Genomic DNA, 19,743 nt, shown 5'->3' with positions numbered 1-19,743 from the left:
GACGAGCACAGGAAAAGCAGGGGGAGGGCTAGTGTTGGCTCAACCCAAGTGGAGAGGTGGTCATGAAAGAGAAGTCAATCTACCAGGTTCAACTAGCAACAATGAAGCAGAATACGACACACTACTTCATGGTTTGAAGATGTGCATTGGCCAAGGGATAAAACGTCTCATGGTAAAGGGAGATGCACTTCTCATTGTTAAACAGATTTTAGGCATTTGGGCATGCAAGAATGAAAGCTTAAGGATCAAGTGTGCAGAAGAGTACCAACTATCGAGGAAATTCCAGCCATTCTAAAAGGTTGCATGAAGAGGGCATGTGGTGGTCATATTGCCAAGAATCAACTGTGAAGAAGATTTTTCTTGCGGGTATTGTTTGGCCGAGCTTGCATGGGATGTCACACATTGGTGTACAAGCTGTCACACAATGGTCAGATAAATGGAAAACAGAAGGTTGTGTGCATGGCCCGAGGCAAAAGTTCTTGCAATTGACCCTTTGAAAAGTGAGGCATTGATGCTATGGGTTCTCTGCCTAGGACAAAAAATGGTAAATTCTACATCCTAGTGGCTGTAGACTATATGACTAGGTGGGAGTGAAGCACAAAGTTGTGGCAAAGGTAAAGATGAGGACAGTGAGCAAATTTGTCTACACTCACATTTGTTGTAGATTTGGCACACCTTTGGAGATTGTTTCTGATAATGGTCCCCAGGTTTAGGAAGGGCTTGCTCACAGAAGTTTGTGAAGAGCTTCACATTCTACATCGTCATAGCACCCCATACTACCCACAATCAAATGTTTTGTGGAGAAGGCTAATGGTGTCATTGCAGGATCATTATAGAAAGATGGTACAAAACAAGACAAAATTATGGGATACTTCTTGGATGGTGCCTTGTGGGCATATCGAACCACATATAGGGAAGCCAGGGAGTTCAGACCATTTTCACTGGTCTATGGTCAAGAGGCTTTACAGCCAATTGAGCGAATAATTCCAACAATGCGACTTCATGGAAAATCAGCCAAGATGATCAAGAAGCATGGATGGATCGACTTCTTACCTTAGCTGAGCTTGAGTGGAAAAGAGAAGCAGCATACGTGTGCTATAAGAGGAAAGCCACACAGACAAAGGAGAAGCTTGACAAGAAACCAAGGACAAAGGCATCAATGAAGGAGATCCCTGTGCTAAGGTATGACAATCGACTCGATAATCGTTTTGATGCCAAATGTGAAACAAGATGGCAAGGGCCATACATAGATCAAGAAGGCTTTCAATTCAAGTTACTATCAGCATTATGACTTGAATTGGTAAAGAGAACTCCAGGAAGTAAACGGGTATCGCTTGAAGCCCCTATTTGAGTCGCTTCTACCAAAGGATCTACCAAAGATCTGTCAAAAGGCCACTGTCTCATGTAAGTATTATTACATGAAGCATGATGTAACTCTAGACCTAAAATCTGAGGGGCCAAAGAATAAAGATCTCGTCAAGGACTCTGAAGCACTCTCTTTTGGAAAAGATGCTCTATGATGGTACATGAAATATACCCATCATCCAGGGGGAGGGCTAATATAATAGCCGATTTTTGGCTTGTTAACTTTGAATAAGTGCCACTGCAAGTGAAGCCTACTAGTCTAATCTAAAGTCATCACCTAACCAAAATCACCCAAACACTGTGGCTATCCCTACCATTCACTGTCTCATAGGCGTGCGTGAGAGTCACGGGACTTTTCCCATATATCTCTTTAAAAACCCTCAATTAGCTAGTCATTGGGCTAGTTGAGCCAGAAAAAAAAATAAAAAAAAATATATAACTATATTATGGCCCATGCGTATGTAAATATTTCTTTGTATATAGGGCCTAAATAAAAGATATTTTTTATAATTATTTTGGTATTTATTTAAATATTTCTACCTAGGGTGTGTGTATTTATGCTCTGTACATTGCCTCACCATTACCACACAATTTTTTCTTACCATTTTTCATACTCTTTATTCCATATAGAAATATTTTCATGTAAGCTTCTCTTATTTTGGTGTAACTCCACCCCAACAAAAAGCCAAAAAAACTAGTTTTATTTACGTGTATATTTTTTCACTATTGTGATTTTTTCCTTCCTACATCTATTTTATTTTTTTTTCTAAAAAATCAAAACACCAAAAATATTTATCTTTTTATGGTAGCCTCATAATGAGAGAGATTTCTTTTGACCCCTTTTATATTTTTTCCACTTATATTATTTATATTTGACATGTACATATTTTTTAGACCCTCAATATTTGATTTTCTTAGTTGTACTATTCACTTATATCATAATCTCAACAATATCTTCAATTATAGACCTACCAAATAGGTCAAGGGTAGGTGGCATGCATACATGCACTATGGAGGGCACACTCTTGGAGGTATTCAAAAGAATCATCCAAAGAAGGACCCCACAAGGACCTTGTGCAGTGGAAAAAAACAGACGGTTTTGCTGAATTTTTAAAGTTCACTTGCTCTCCGAATTTGAAAAGGTGATACAACCAAAAGTTGTAGCTCGTGTGCTGAACTTTTGCCTCAATTTTTTTCATATTTTTTTGAGCTACGAGCTGTGAGCTATGATTTTATTAGTGGACCCCAGTTTTCCCATGCTATGCAGCCACACTCTCTCTTCCACTTTATCATTTTCCTCTTTCACACACACTTCTCCACTCATCATCCCCACCTCTCTCACCACTCCTCTCTGCACCCTACTCACCTTCTCCTCAACCTTGAAGAATAAGAGAAACCATGGTGAACTCATACCCCCCACACACAATTCCATTCCAAAATTGACCACCTAGTCTCATTTTTCCTCCTCGAATTTACCCATATCTATCAAAAAAACCACAAAATTCAGCCTCTTCTCTTAAAAGACAGCATCATGGTGGTTGATTACTCAGCTTCAATTACCTTGTCTCTCATTTTTCCTCCTCCAATTTACCCATATCTATCAAAAAAACCACAAAATTCAGCCTCTTCTCTTAAAAGACAGCATCATGGTGGTTGATTACTCAGCTTCAATTACCTTGTCTCTCAAGGAAGGTCAAGAGTGGAGAAAAAATGTACCGTCAAAGCTAGTGGACCGTCAACAAGCGTCAAAATTGGCCCTACTCAAGACACTTGGAGCATCAACCTTGTAAGAAATCCACCTTTTCTTACCTCTTAAGAGTTTTTCTTCTCTTATTTGTATCCTACATGGATACTCCCCATTGTAAATATCCAATTCCATTTGTAAATTAATACTAACTCTACTAACACTAACCCACTATGAAAAGTCCTATCACCTCCATTTCTCTCCTCTCTCTTTCCCCACCAACTTCTTGATAATTCCAAGCAAAAGAAATTAGATAAATTGCTGAAAATCTAACCCAACCATGGTTATAGGAGTAACCCTAGCCTTCAAAATTGCTATAAAAGGAGGGTGTAGCTAGCACAAAAGGGGGGGAGCCATAAGCAAGAGCACTATGCTATAGCTTGAGAAGCCAAGCTCAACCTCTCTAGAAGGAGCTCTTGAGTGGAAGCTCATTGCCTTATGCATGTGCATGTGTTGTAATAGGGGATTAGCAAGGGAACTCTATGCCATTGTAAGAGAGAGAGTGATCATTCAATTGAGAGTAGGAAATCTATCATTTCTCCTACTGGTGTAAGCCCAACATTTGCTGAATCAAGGAGGGTGGATTTGGACTAAGCTTGGATACTTTGTCTCCCTTCCAACGTGAAGAAATGGACAACAATGATGCATAAGTGTCTTGGTGTTTTTTGTTAAGTTCTTGATAGCTTGTCTCTGGTGTTGTCATCAATCTAGCCATAAATCCCACATACTGTAAGAGGGCGACAGGGTGGAGACGACTCCCCTGGCCTTAAGACAATGATTGGGGTGGCTTTTCTTGTGATGTGTTGTGGTGAAATTTACGCAAGCTATGTTGAACGAATACTAATCTCACTTTGATTTGTCATGACAGATTTGTAAGAAGGTATTAATGCAACAAGCACCCCCTCCCCGTTTCTCTCTCTTTCTTAAATATATAGTTGTGTTTGCTTGATCATTGCCAATACGTTTCAAAGCAGCCCGAGCACTATCTCTCTCTCTCTCTCTCTCTCTCTCTCTCTCTCTCTCTCTCTCTCTCTCTCTCTCTCTCTCTCTCTCTCTCTCTCTCTCTCTCTCTCTCTCTTGCGCGCCCTAGTTAGTGCATCCTAAACTAGGTGGTGCCCGAATTTGTATTAGGGTTGGTTTGCGGGTTTGTGTGTTGTGTTTTGGTTGTTTTTTCCAACCCCAACCCAATTGAGCAACATGGGAGCCTAGAAGAGTGCTTGAGGCCACTCTTCTTGTTGCTCGCCCCAGATCGCTTCAAATTGGTGCCCCCACGGAGGACAGGCTTGTGTATTTTTGTGAAGGCTCAACCTTAGCATAATCAAGTAGCTTGCATGAATCACGAGAATTTGTATGATCCTTGATTCCCATTGCAAGGCAAAAGGTACACATAATTGTTAGTACTAAGTTGCAATTCAACTGTTCATAAGTTCGTAGGATTTTAGGTCCTCTTAGGTTAGCTGAGATTAACACTAAAACTTCGTAAATCCTTTTATTTTGCCTCTCATTAGGTACGATATTAACTTGGACGTCTATATTTTTGTTTTTTATTTAAGCATTAGGACATGCATAGGCCATGGATAATGGCCCAGGAATACAGGTTTTCCCCCTTCCATTTACTCCACACATTAGAATAAACATTGCAATTAGTAAAAAATCCATTTTCAACAACGTATGGTATTCATGTTTGGTGCCCAAAGAGTAGGAGAAATTCTCGCGTCACCAAACCCTGTCATTCTACCTCTTATTGATTATCATAGGTCATTTGATGTGAATATTTTTATTTTGTTGTAGAATAGATTGCAATTTAGAAAAGATTATTGTGTAAATCTTTTAAAGAAAGAAAAAACAAAAACGCGTCACTTTGAAATCAATTCAATGGAGAGCCAACGCCAAATGTCTGGATATCCTCTTTTCTTTGGAGAGCCTGGAGAGGATGCAGAATTATTTCTAGCGAATTTCAAGATGTCTTGCCGTATCAAGAGGATAGTAACTGATCAAGAACGTGTAGAAATGTTTGAGGTGGTCCTTAGGAAAGATGCTAGCACTTGGTTTGACTCTTTGCCTGAGGAAGTTAAAGGGAATTACACTGAAGTTTTGAATCGTTTCAAGAAATACTTCTTTGATCCCCAAAACACTCAGAAACTATGGCAAGACATTGTTTCTCATAAGCAAAAATACTTAGATTACTACTACTTGTACAAGCAAGAGTTCCTACGTCTTTGGGCTCTATGGATACGAAATGTTGCTAACCCTGGTGATGGTGCAGAATTTCTAAAGAAGGAGAGGTTCATAGCCGGACTCTTTTCTGACCTTAAGGCAAAAGTTGAGGCGGGTGCACCTGCTACCTTTGATGCAGCTGAAACTAGGGCTGCTGAGAAATATAGGAAACTCAAGTGCTTAAGGGGGGAGGTTCCAATAGAAGGTCTTAGACCCAAAGGTAAGTCACAAGCATCAACATTTAAGGAGCTTCCTGAGGTAACGGCTGAAGTGATTGAGAAGTTAAATGAATCTTTAAGTAGCCTGTCAATTCACCTTGCACAAGCTGTAGGTCCAAAGGGACAAGCAAAGAAGTCAGAAGAGAGAGAGTCACGAACTAGGAGAGTCTTGCAATGTTGGAATTGCGGAGAGTCTGGACATGGGATGTATAATTGTCCTTGGACCTATGGAGAGCCAGGGAGACCTAACTTGAATTACCCAGTGATGAATGCAGGAGAAGGAGCTGGTCAACAACCAAGGCTTCTACTAAGGCCAAATGGACCAAGACCACCTCCACAAGGGGTAGAAGGAGTTCCACCTTTGCCAGACCCAAACGTGCATGTGGTAGAGGTGAAAAATTCAAGAGAGGTTGACATGGAAGCAAATGGCATTAAGCGTGGCCGACGGAAAGGTAAGGAGAAAGAAGGAGTTACATCACCATGGACGAGAAAAGAAGGCAAAGGAGACCAAGGAAGCTAAGAGGACTCGACGTCGTATCAACCTCCAAGACTTTCCTCTTGGCCATGGAATGGCTCCATACAACCTGTTGGAAGACATGAGAGGTAAGGGTCCTGATATCTCATGGCCTCAATTTCTTGCATTATGTCCACAAGTTAGGAGGGATTTAACAAGGGCAGTTAGCACTAGGAGAAAGGTAAAAGAGAGTGTGCCTGTTGTAAAAATTCCACAAGCTGAAATGAATGAGGACATTACACCTGTGCTAGATTGTTACATGAAAGGGAGATTGGTTAGGAAAGGTCTAGTGGATGGGGGTGCACAAATTTGCATCATGACAGAGGGACTCATGCAAAAACTAGGAATGCACATCCATGAGACACCTGAAATTAAGGTCAAGATGGCAAACAATAGCAAGGCTAGGTGCGTAGGCATTTGTAAAAATGTTTTTGTGGAGGCCTTTGGCATTAAGAAGGCAGTGGATTTCTATGTCATGTCTACCAAAGGAAATGGTTACCCATTTATCCTAGGGAGACCATGGCTAATGAAAATGCGAGCTTTGCAGGATTGGGAGAGTGGAAAGCTAATTTGCAGGAACGACAATCATAAGAAGGTTGTCTTTGACATGAAGGAGCAACGCCAAGAGGAGCTCCATGAAGAATCATCTCAAAGTGAGACGGAAGAAGGGTGGACCGATAACACTTCAGAAGAAGAAAGTAGCGGCAGTATTACTGAAGAGGAGTCTTCCATGGAAGTCATGGGGGTAAGGTTTAAACCAACCAACCAAGAGACCTCTTGTCAAGGTTTGGAGGAGGTAGGTTCCCAAGAGAACCAAAAAGTGGAAGATGAAAGAATGCTAGAAGATATGCTATCTACAACACTTACAAAGGATGAAAGAGAGGAGTTCAAATGTGTGCTAAGGAAATTTCCTAGGCTTTTTGCTAAAGACTACACCGATGTGCGTGGAGTAGATGCTGTTCAACAAAAAATTGAGTTGAAGCCAGAGGCCACACCTAAGGCTCAGAAGCTACGAAGGCTAGGAGTCATCAAGGAGAAGGCTTTACTCAAGGAGGTAAGAAAGCTTCTAGCAGTAGGTTTCATTTATCCAGTGGAGAATTCAGAGTGGGTCTCTCCCGTTGTTGTCACTCCTAAGAAAAACGGAAAGTGGAGGGTGTGTGTGGATTACCGTCCACTCAATGAGGCAACAAAAAGAGATCACTTTCCCCTCCCATTTCAGGATGAGATACTAAACGAGGTAGCTGGTCATGAGAAGTACACTGTGTGTGATGGCTACTCAGGCTACTTTCAAATAGGTATCGCATTGGAAGATCAATTGAAAACAACCTTTATCACTCCTTGGGGTTGTTATGCTTTTAGAGTCATGCCATTTGGTCTGACAAATGCTCCTGCAACATTCCCAACTTTTCATGAACATGGTTTTTCAAGCATTCTTTGAAAGTCAATTAGGGTGTTCATTGATGATTTCTGCATTTATAGCTCAAAATCATTGCATCTACAAAGGGTAGAAGAAGGTTTAAAGAAGCTCTACGACATGGGAGGTCAACTCAACCCCGACAAGTGCCACATAGGTGAGGATGAAGTGATCTTGCTCGGTCACAAGGTTTCCTATAAAGGCATTGAGGTGGATCCTTCAAAGGCATAGGCTCTTATTGAGATCCATCACCGAAGAGTCTTAAGGAGGTCATCTCTTTCATTCAGAAGGTGAAGTATATGTCACGCTTCATTCACTTAGCCTCGAGTTGCTTCATCCTTTGCAAAATTGACACAACAAGTAGAAGTTGCATGGTCTGATGAGCTTGAAGAGTATTTTTGTAACATTAAAGTCATTTTGTCAGAGCTACCAAGAGTCATGCCTCCTTGTTGGGAGTACACATTCTTTGTTAGCTCTAGTGTTGGAAGGGAAACAATTGGTGCTGTGTTGCTACAACAAGATCCCCCAGTACAAGGATGCGACCCATCTACTTTGCTAGTAGGGTCATGAATGCTTTGGAGAGAGACTACACAGAAGCAGAACTCATGATGCTTTCTCTCATGTTTGCGGTGAGATTTTAGATCCTACCTGCTACCAAAACCTTTTGTAATTCTCACTGCAGAAAATTTGTTCCCTTGGGTGTCATCTCAAATGAATCTTAGTACTAGGATCTCAAAGTTGATTATGGAGTTGCAAGAGTTCCAATACTCTTTCAAGGTAGAAGATAGTGTGCGTGCACAATTGGCAGGGATTCTCACTTATAGGGTACATGAGAAGGAAATTAAGGTGCCTCAAGTAAAGACACTACCATTGCCACCACCAAAAAGTATTCCCAATGCTTTTACCTTCTTCTTTGATGGAGCTTTTCGACGAGCCACAGGGAAAGCAGGGGGAGGGCTAGTGTTGCTCAACCCAAGTGGAGAGGTGGTCATGAAAGAGAAGGTCAATCTACCAGGTTCAACTAGCAACAATGAAGCAGAATACGACACACTACTTCATGGTTTGAAGATGTGCATTGGCCAAGGGATAAAACGTCTCATGGTAAAGGGAGATGCACTTCTCAATGTTAAACAGATTTTAGGCATTTGGGCATGCAAGAATGAAAGCTTAAGGACAAAAGTTCATGCCATTCGTAAGATGTTTAATCAGTTTGAAGAAGTGCAACTATATCATATTCTGAGGGAACAAAATGAAGATGCCGATTTACTTGCACAACAAGCAGTTACATGTGTTGAGAGAGAAGTGCAGGTCATCATGGTGGCAGCAGCTGTCAAGCAGCCGAGATACCAGGGATTGGAGTCATTGGCTCCCATTATTGGCTACATTTTGGAGGGTGAGTTTCCACAAGACTTCACGAAGTCTCACAAGAGGAGACTCATGAAGAAGGCAGGTTTCTATCTCTTCCTAGAAGGCTGCCTCTATCAAAAAGGGAAGGATCAAGTGTGCAGAAGAGTACCAACTATCGAGGAAATTCCAGCCATTCTAAAAGGTTTGCATGAAGAGGCATGTGGTGGTCATTTTGCCCAAGAATCAACTGTGAAGAAGATTTTGCTTGCGGGGTATGTTTGGCCAAGCTTGCATGTGGATGTTCAACATTGGTGTAAAAGCTGTCACAATTGTCAGATAAATGGAAATAGAAGGTTGGTGCATGGCCCGAGGCAAATAGTTCTTGCAAATGGACCCTTTGAAAAGTGGGGCATTGATGCTATGGGTTCTCTGCCTAGGACAAAAAATGGTAAACTCTACATCCTAGTGGCTGTAGACTATATGACTAGGTGGGTGGAAGCACAAAGTGTGGCAAAGGTAAATGAGAGGACAGTGAGAAAATTTGTCTACACTCACATTTGTTGTAGATTTGGCACACCTTTGGAGATTGTTTCTGATAATGGTCCAGGGTTTAGCAAGGGCTTGCTCACAGAAGTTTGTGAAGAGCTTCACATTCTACATCGTCATAGCACACCATACTACCCACAATCAAATGGTTTGGTGGAGAAGGCTAATGGTGTCATTGCAGGAAACATTAGAAAGATGGTGCAAAACAAGACAAAATTATGGGATGACTTCTTGGATGGTGCCTTGTGGGCATATCGAACCACATATAGGGAACCAAAGAGTTCAGACCATTTCACTTGGTCTATGGTCAAGAGGCTTTACAGCCAATTGAGCTAAAAATTCCAACAATGCGACTTCATGGTAAATCAGCACAAGATGATCAAGAAGCATGGATGGATCGACTTCTTACCTTAGCTGAGCTTGAGTGGAAAAGAGAAGCAGCATACGAGTGCTATAAGAGGAAAGCCACACAGACAAAGGAGAAGCTTGACAAGAAACTCAAGGACAAAGGCATCAATGAAGGAGATCTTGTGCTAAGGTATGACAATCGACTCGATAATCGTTTTGATGCCAAATGTGAAACAAGATGGCAAGGGCCATACATAGTCAAGAAGGCTTTCAATTCAAGTTACTATCAGCTTATGGACTTGAATGGTAAAGAGAACTCCAGGAAAGTAAACAGGTATCGCTTGAAGCCCTACTTGAGTCGCCTTCTACCAAAGGATCTACCAAAGATCTGTCAAAAGGCCACTGTCTCATGTAAGTATTGTTACATGAAGCATGAGTGTAACTCTAGCCAAAATTCTGAGGGGCCAAAGAATAAAGATCTCGTCAAGGACTCTGAAGCACTCTCTTTGGAAAAGATGCTCTATGATGGTACATGAATATACCATCATCCAGGGGGAGGGCTAATGATAGCCGATTTTCGGCTCTTTGTAATTGCCACAGTGAGTTACCTCACCCTACCAAAATCACCCAAACACTGCGGCTATCCCTACCATTTCACTGTACATAGGCGTGCGTGAGTCACGGGACTTTTCCCATATCTTCTTAAAAAACCCTCAATTAGCTAGTCGTTGGGCTATTTGAGCCAGAAAAAATAAAAAAATAAAAAATATAAGTATATTATGGCCCATGCGTATGTAAATATTTCTTTGTATATAGGGCCTAAATAAAAGATTTTTTCATAATTATTTTTGTATTTATTTAAATATTTCTACCTAGGTGTGTGTTATTTATGCTCTGTACATTGCCTCACCATTACCACAATTTTTTCTTACCATTTTTCATACTCTTTATTCCATATAGAAATATTTTCATGTAAGCTTCTCTTATATTTGGTGTAACTCCACCCCAACAAAAAGCCAAAAAAACTAGTTTTATTTACGTGTATATTTTTTCACTATTGTGATTTTTTCCTTCCTACATCTATTTTATTTTTTTGTTCTAAAAAATCAAAACACCAAAAATATTTATCTTTTTATGGTAGCCTCATAATGAGAGAGATTTCTTTTGACCCCTTTATATTTTTTCCACTTATATTATTTATATTTGACATGTACATATTTTTTAGACCCCTCAATATTTGATTTTCTTAGTTGTACTATTCACTTATATCATAATCTCAACAATATCTTCAATTATAGACCTACCAAATAAGGTCAAGGGTAGGTGGCATGCATACATGCACTATGGAGGGCACACTCTTGGAGGTATTCAAAAGAATCATCCAAAGAAGGACCCCACAAGGACCTTGTGCAGTGGAAAAAAACGGACGGTTTTGCTGAATTTTTAAAGTTCACTTGCTCTCCGAATTTGAAAAGGTGATACAACCAAAAGTTGTAGCTCGTGCGCTGAACTTTTGCCTCAATTTTTTTCATATTTTTTTGAGCTACGAGCTGTGAGCTATGATTTTATTAGTGGACCATAGTTTTCCCATGCTATGCAGCCACACTCTCTCTTCCACTTTATCATTTTCCTCTTTCACACACACTTCTCCACTCACCATCCCCACCTCTCTCACCACTCCTCTTTGCACCCTACTCACCTTCTCCTCAACCTTGAAGAATAAGAGAAACCATGGTGAACTCATACCTCCCACACACAATTCCATTCCAAAATTGACCACCTAGTCTCATTTTTCCTCCTCCAATTTACCCATATCTATAAAAAAAACCACAAAATTCAGCCTCTTCTCTTAAAAGACAGCATCATGGTGGTTGATTACTCATCTTCAATTACCTTGTCTCTCATTTTTCCTCCTCCAATTTACCCATATCTATCAAAAAAACCACAAAATTCAGCCTCTTCTCTTAAAAGACAGCATCATGGTGGTTGATTACTCAGCTTCAATTACCTTGTCTCTCAAGGAAGGTCAAGAGTGGAGAAAAAATGTACCGTCAAAGCTAGTGGACCGTCAAAATTGGCCCTACTCAAGACACTTGGAGCATCAACCTTGTAAGAAATCCACCTTTTCTTACCTCTTAAGAGTTTTTCTTCCTTATTTGTATCCTACATGGATACTCCCATTGTAAATATCCAATTCCATTTGTAAATTAATACTAACTCTACTAAAACTAACCCACTATGAAAAGTCCTATCACCTCCATTTCTCTCCTCTCTCTTTCCCCACCAACTTCTTGATAATTCCAAGCAAAAGAAATTAGATAAATTGCTGAAAATCTAACCCAACCATGGTTAGAGGAGTAACCCTAGCCTTCAAAATTGCTATAAAAGGAGGGTGTAGCTAGCACAAAAGGGGGGGAGCCATAAGCAAGAGCACTATGCTATAGCTTGAGAAGCCAAGCTCAACCTCTCTAGAAGGAGCTCTTGAGTGGAAGCTCATTGCCTTATGCATGTGCATGTGTTGTAATAGGGGATTAGCAAGGGAACTCTATGCCGTTGTAAGAGAGAGAGTGATCATTCAATTGAGAGTAGGAAATCTATCATTTCTCCTACTAGTGTAAGCCCAACATTTGCTGAATCAAGGAGGGTGGATTTGGACTAAGCTTGGATACTTTGTCTCCCTTCCAACGTGAAGAAATGGACAACAATGATGCGTAAGTGTCTTGGTGTTTTTTGTTAAGTTCTTGATAGCTTGTCTCTGGTGTTGTCATCAATCTAGCCATAAATCCCACATACTGTAAGAGGGCGACAGGGTGGAGAGGACTCCTCTGGCCTTAAGACAGTGATTGGGGTGGCTTTTCTTGTGATGTGTTGTGGTGAAATTTACGCAAGCTATGTTGAACGAATACTAATCTCACTTTGATTTGTCATGACAGATTTGTAAGAAGGTATTAATGCAACAAGCACCCCCTCCCCCTTTCTCTCTCTTTCTTAAATATATAGTTGTGTTTGCTTGATCATTGCCGATACGTTTCAAAGCAGCCCGAGCACTATCTCTCTCTCTCTCTCTCTCTCTCTCTCTCTCTCTCTCTCTCTCTCTCTCTCTCTCTCTCTCTCTACGCGTCCTAGTTTGCATCCAAAACTAGGTGGTGCCCCGAATTTGTGTAGGGTTAGGTTGCGGGTTTGTGTGTGTGTTTGTTGTTTTTTCCAACCCCAACCCAATTGAGCAGCATGGGAGCCTAGAAGAATGCTTGGAGGCCACTCTTCTTGTTGCCCGCCCCAGATCGCTTCAGTACAAGGATCGACCTACTTCAGTAGGATTGACCTAAAGAGTGGCTATCATCAAATAAGGATAGTTGATCAAGACATTGTAAAGACCGCATTTCGCACCACATTTGGTCTTTACAAATACATTATCATGCCTTTTGGCTTCACCAATGCACCAGCCACATTCAACCGCTTGATGGAGACACTGTTCAGGCCTCTTCGAACCTTCACTGGAGTGTTCTTTGATGATATTATCATCTACTCTAATTCATTAGACGAACACAAGCAACACCTCCAGGTAATATTTCAAGTTTTAAGAGAGAACAAACTTTATGTTAATCGAAAGAAAAGTGAATTTTTCTTGCAAGAGATTCAGTATTTAGGTCACATTATCTCTTAAGATGGCATCCAAATGGATCCATGCATCCAAGTTGGAGGTAATAAAAGGATGGCCTAAACCAAGGAATCTTCATGAACTAAGAAGCTTTATAGGTATGTGTGCATACTATAGACGCTTCATAGAAAAGTTCTCACAAATTACGGTACCATTACATGACCTAACAAAAAAAAGCGTTAGGTCTCTCAAAACCATTTGAGGTTGAATGTGATGCTTGTGGTGATTGCCTTGGAGTTGTTTTGCTTCAAGAAGGGCACGCCATAGACTATGAGAGTCGAAGGCTCGACCCTGTTGAGCAAGCTCTAGGAATATATGAGAAGGAACTCCTTGCAGTTCTACATGCCTTAGACTCATGGAAGCACTATTTATTGGGGACTCCTTTCATTTTGCAAACGGATCACCAAAGTCTTAAGTACTTCATGACGCAGACCAAGCTCTCCGACAAACAAATGAGGTGAGCAAATTTCCTTTCGCAATTTCATTTTCATATTGCTCACATTGCTGGAAAGCATAATCAAGTAACTGATGCACTCTCAAGACGACCGAGAGTGAATGCGGTTTCCATAGCAACTCACAATGATCTATCTTCAATGATAGATGAGTATGCTATTGATCCCGATTTTAGAGATGTGATTTCAGCCCTTGCATTAGGGAAGAAAGAAGAACCATTTACTTTACAAGATGGTTATCTTCTCTATGGCAATAGACTATGCGTTACTAACTCACTACGTGAGAAAGTAATGTATGAATCTCATGCTCCACCTTATGCGGGGCATAGAGGGGTTCAGTCTACCTTAAAGGGAATTGAAACATATTTCTTTTGGCCTACCATGAAAGTGAACATACAAGAGTATGTTTCTAAATGTGTGGTATGCCAAAAGAAAAACTTTAATAGAGGGAAGCAACTTGGATTTCTTCAACCTTTGCCAATCCCTAATTCACCATGGGAGAGCATATCCATGGATTTTATCTTTGGATTGCCTAAGTCTATCCATGGGAATAAGGGAATATGGACGATAGTAGAAAGGTTCAGTAAACAAGCTCATTTTATACTTGTCAAAAAGACTATCAAATCCCATCAAATGGCAACCCTCTTCATTTCACAAATTTTCAAGTACCATGGCTTGCCAATGTCCATAGTGTCAGATAGAGATCCTAGAATGATTAGTAATTTCTGGAAGGGTCTCTTTGAGAATTTAGGGACAAGGCTAAATTTCTCTTCGTCTTATCCTCCACAAACGGATGGCCAAAGTGAATTAGCTAACCTAACCATTCTCGATCTACTAAAAGCCTATGTAACGGAAGTAGATCATAGATCCCAATGGGAGAAGTACTTACGCTTAGTGGAGTATGCTTACAATAACACTGTACATACTTCCATGGGAAAAGCACATTTCGAGGTAATTGAGGGAAGATCAAAAAGTCCCTTGCTACTTAAGGTACATGGGAAGATCTTCATTGCAGATGAGTATAGCCGAGACCTACAAGAATCTTTTCAAAATATTAAGGATGCTATCTCTATCTCACAGCAAAGGAAAAACGCTGTTGCTGACAAGCACATAAGAGACCAAGCCTTTAAAGAAAATGATTGGGTCTTATTAAAGTTTCCCAAGGCTCGATTAAGGCACACGACGGGCAAGAATCCTACAGGCCACCAAAAATACTATGCTAAACTAGTAAAAAGGTACTATGGTCCCTTCCAGATTCTTAGGCCAATCAATGAGATGGCCTATCAACTCAAGTTGCCCAATCATTGGATCATACACAATGCTTTCCATGTGAGCCTATTAAAGCCTTACAAAGGAGAGCCACCTCAAGACCCACCGGAGATCGAGGACCAAGAGGAGGTGCTGCAGCCCGAGTCCATTCTCCGATATGAAGACAAGGTACTAAGAGGTGGTAAGACTATGCGACAATATCTTATTAAGTTTAAGAATTATCCTTTTGAAGATGCTAGATGGATGCAAGGCATACAATATAAGGATAACCTAAACCTTGTACATGCTTACAATGCTTCCCAAGAGTAAGAAAATGTACAAAATGTTAAAAATGAACAAAGTTTTTTTCTCTTATAAGACTCTCTTTTTCTTTATTGTGCACAAAAATGAAGTAGTATGCATGCTTAGATCAAGTTTGCGGAGACAACGTCTCCCAAACACCAAGTAGAGCTTGTCACTCTACTATGGAAGATTGATAGGACTAATGTGCGGACATGCTTGTGGCAAAGCCTCAGGCTCTGAAGCACCAAATGGACTAGTCATCCATTGTGGAATGATGTTGTAGGGTAACATAGGGATCCTCTACCCGCTAAGAAAAGGACTCATGAATATGCTTTATCTTCTCTACACCATAGTCGAGGACGACTATTATTTCAAGAGAGAGGTAATGTCATAATAATCAATATCTAATTCTCCTAAATGATTTTCTCATATTAAATTGATCATTTAATGTGGGGAAGTGCTAGGGGAGAAAAAGCTAGAATATTGGTTAAGCTAGCAGACCAGCCACAGTAGGGATCCAAAGGAGGGAAAATAGCGATCCAAAGGGGGGTCCATCTTCAAAAGAGCCATGTGCAACAATGGGCTAAAAAGACCCTAAGGTTCAGCCCATTAAGACTTCAAAAATGCTAAGGTTCCAAAATTCAAAGGTTGTGTCCAAAGGTCAACCCTAGGGGAAATTGGATGCTTTGTGTGTGACCAAAAAGTCTTTTCAAATCCCTACATAGGAGGGGGCGAGCCTTGGGAGTAGGGGATGAGAGAGAAAGTCACACACACACACACACAGGCTCCCTTTACACAAAGGGAATTAGGGACACATGTCAGCTCCCAAGGCCAGATGCCCACAAGGTGTACCCAATTCCTATTGGATGGCCTTGGAGGTGGACCAATGAGAATTAGGCTAGAGTAAATCTAGTTTAATTAATTTAAAAACACTTAATAAAAGAACCAATGAGAATTAAGTCCTCTAGAAGACTATTGGACAGTCTCCCAAGGGGTCCAATAAGCATTATGCAGCCCAATGGCTTGCCTGATTCCTATTGGCCAGGAGGCAAAGGGGTCCAATGAGAGTTTAATTGAATTATTAATTAACCTAAAGCTCTCACAAAAGGGGAAAGGGGGACACATGTCAGAAGGCTATCACTTATGTTGCTTAATAGTCATTGGCTTGACTTGGGGAGGGCCAATGAGGGTTGAGCAAGAGCAAATAGCAAGAGGGCTCGCCCAAGAGAGAGAGAGGGCTGATTTTTGCAAAGAATTATCACACACACACTCACACAATCTCATGTGTGAAGAAAGAGAAGACTATCTCTTCCCAAGCTTTAATGGAGAGCTCATCACCTACTCCAAGCTTGTGAGATAGAAGCCTACATCGACACACTCTTGGCATGTGGATGCAAATCCAACCAAGATCCAAGCTTCAATGTATTCTCATCTCCTCTACCAATCTAATTACTAAGCTAAGCTGTGCTAATATGAGTGATTATGTGAGGAGATGTACATCTTTCTCGTAAGATACTCCTTCTTCCTCTCAATCTACTCTCATACCCTGCTAGCTCTCACCATCTTCGAAGGTGTGTGAGGTCTTGGGTCTGAGACCGGCGGGGATAATTTAAGTTGTGTTTGCTAAGTGTTTTGCTTACTGCATGAAGCTTTCATCTCCATTGCACTAGCTAGTCTTGAAGGAACACAAAGAATTGTATTGTACAATGTCTCTCTTGATGGGAGAAACCATAATACAAAGCCTTTTGGAGGGGGGCCCGGCTCCATGCAAATCCTGTCCTCAACTATTGTCAATGGATTAATTTCTCTCTCTTTTGAAAGTATTGTTCATGCTATCTAACTAGGTGTTATGCTTTTTGTTGCTCTCTCCACCCAAGCACTCTTGTAATTCTCATTAGGAATCTATTCTAATGAAATGCCCACTATGTTCATGCTAATTTCGTCTACACACAAGTTTTTAGGCCATTAAAAGTTACAGTCTTGACATTCCCTTAAGACTACTTAATGGACTACGGATGGTTTCGGTAGGCGTAGAATCAATTTTCGAAGTCCGTCTGTGTTTTTTCGTAGAAAAACGCAATCGGATTTAACCTCGGCTTGTGTATTTGGCGTTTCTTCGATCCATTTGATCTATGGCTTGCCATACACGCTCTTGACATTGCCTAAAGACTACCTAATGGACTACGGTTGGTTTCAATAGGCATAGAAGCCATTTTCGAAGTCCGTTTGTGTTTTTTCATAGAAAAACACAATCGGATTTGACCTAGGGCTTGTGCATTTGACGTTTCTTCTGTCCGTTTAACCTACGGCTTGCCATACACGGTCTTGACATTTCCTTTAGACTACCATATGGACTACGGATGGTTTCGGTAGGCGTAGGACCAGTTTTTGAAGTCCGTCTGCGTTTTTCCATAAAAAAACGTGATCGGATTTGACCTACGGCTTGTGTATTTGGGTTTCTTCTATTCGTTTGACCTACGGCTTGCCATACGTGCTCTTGACATTTCTTTAAGACTACTTAATAGACTACGGATGGTTTCAGTAGGCATGGAAGTCATTTCCGAAATCCGTTTGCATTTTTCCGTAGAAAAACGCAACCGGATTTGACCTACGGCTTGTGTATTTGGCGTTAATTCAAACCCATTGAACTATGGCTTGCCATACGCGCTCTTGAAATTTCTTTAAGACTAATTAATGAACTACGGATGGTTTCAGTAGGCATAAAAGCCATTTCCGTAGTCCGTTTGCGTTTTTTTGTAGAAAAACGCAACTGGATTTGACCTACGGCTTGTGTATTTGGTGTTTCTTCTATCTGTTTTACCTACGGCTTTCCATACGTGCTCTTGACATTGCCTAAAGACTAACTAATCGTCTACGGATGGTTTCAGTAGGCATAGAAGCCATTTTCGAAGTCCGTTTGCGTTTTTCCGTAGAAAAACGCAACCGGATTTGACCTACGGCTTGTGTATTTGACGTTTCTTCTGTCCGTTTAACCTACGGCTTGCCATACATGGTCTTGACATTGCCTTAAGACTACTTAATGGACTATGGATGGTTTCAGTAGGCGTAGAATTAGTTTCCGAAGTCCGTCTGTATTTTTCCGTAGAAAAATGCAATCGAAATTGACCTACGGCTTGTGTATTTGACGTTTCTTCTATCCGTTTGACCTACGGCTTGCCATACGCGCTCTTGAAATTGCCTAAAGACTACCTAATGGACTACGGATGGTTTCGGTAGGCATAGAATCTGTTTCTGAAGACCGTCTATGTTTTTCCGTAGAAAAACGCAACCGAATTTGACCTACGGCTTCTGTATTTGACGTTTCTTCTATCCGTTTGACCTACGGCTTGCCATACACGCTCTTGACATTGCCTTAAGACTACCTAATGAACTACGGATGGTTTCGGTAGGCATAGAAGCCATTTCCGAAGTCCGTTTGAGCTTTTCCATAGAAAAACGCAATTGGATTTGACCTACGGCGTAGAAGTCGTTTATGAAGTCCGTTTGCATTTTTCCGTAGGAAAACCCAACCGGACTTCAAAACCAGCTTGTATTTTGGGCATTTCTTCTATCCGTTTGACCTACGGCTTGTTATATGCCCCCGCCCAAGCTTTTTTGAGGAGGAAGCTTGTCTCTAAGAGCAACGGCGGCGTTGTTGTTGCTCCCTAGAGGACTTTCACGTGTAAAGGTGAGAGTTGAGATTCGAATGTATTTTAAGCTAGTCAAATGAATTCAGAGGTTGCATCATATGATCCAAGTCACTTTGGCTCGACATGCACAACGCCCGGTCAGACTACTGACCATGGAGGAGATTGATGAGGTCCGCCAACAACAGATGCTAGATCTCCTATGATCTACCTATCCTAGCTAGCTGTTTTAGCTGCTTAGTCCACACCCAAAAGTTTAGGATTCCATAATATTTTAATTTGTCATTTTGTCATCTTGCTATTCTTACTTTGCATCAGTCTACCACATTGTAACTTTCTGGTCTAATAGGTCACTTTGGCCTTTTGAAGAGTTAATATAACATTTCATTTCATTTCTTTCTTTAATTTTAATTTTTTACGCAAACCATTATTCTCTCTCTTTCTCTCTCTCTCTCTCTCTCTCTCTCTCTCTCTCTCTCTCTCTCTCTCTCTCTAGTTTTAATTTCCTAAGCACATTTTTCTCTCTCTATCTCTCTCTTTAATTTCCTACACGCACACACTTCTCTCTTTCTCTCTCTCTCTCTCTCTCTCTCTCTCTTTCCTACATACACACACACACCGCTCTCTCTCTCTCTCTCTCTCTCTCTCTCTCTCTCTCTCTCTCTCTATCTCTTTCCTACACACACACACACACACACACACACACACACACACACGATGTG

This window comes from Adiantum capillus-veneris, chromosome 13 (genome assembly GCF_014529385.1).
Source record: "Adiantum capillus-veneris isolate H3 chromosome 13, ASM1452938v2, whole genome shotgun sequence".
In the NCBI taxonomy this organism is placed as follows: Eukaryota; Viridiplantae; Streptophyta; class Polypodiopsida; order Polypodiales; family Pteridaceae; genus Adiantum; species Adiantum capillus-veneris.
This window is presented reverse-complemented; position numbering follows the sequence as displayed.